Source organism: Eimeria tenella, genomic scaffold (assembly GCF_000499545.2).
Source record: "Eimeria tenella Houghton genomic scaffold, Eth_scaff3076, whole genome shotgun sequence".
Classification (NCBI taxonomy): Eukaryota; Apicomplexa; class Conoidasida; order Eucoccidiorida; family Eimeriidae; genus Eimeria; species Eimeria tenella.
This window is the reverse complement of record NW_013542946.1, coordinates 1-219: the sequence shown is the minus strand read 5'-3', so window position 1 is coordinate 219 and position 219 is coordinate 1.

Here is a 219-nt window from a genome sequence, read left to right as displayed (position 1 = left end):
AGCGCACAAGCCCCCAGCAGCAGCAGCAGCAGCAGCAGCAGCAGGACGAGGGGGAGGAGCAGCAGCAGGAATGGGTCCCTTCGCAGGAGTGGCTCGACGAGTGGAAGGCCAAAAGCAGGGGGCCCCTCAGGACCCCCATAAGGCTCATACAGCATTTGCTGCCCCTCGTACGCCTCTCGCTGCCGCTGCTGCTGCTGCTGCCGCTGCTGCTGCCGCCGC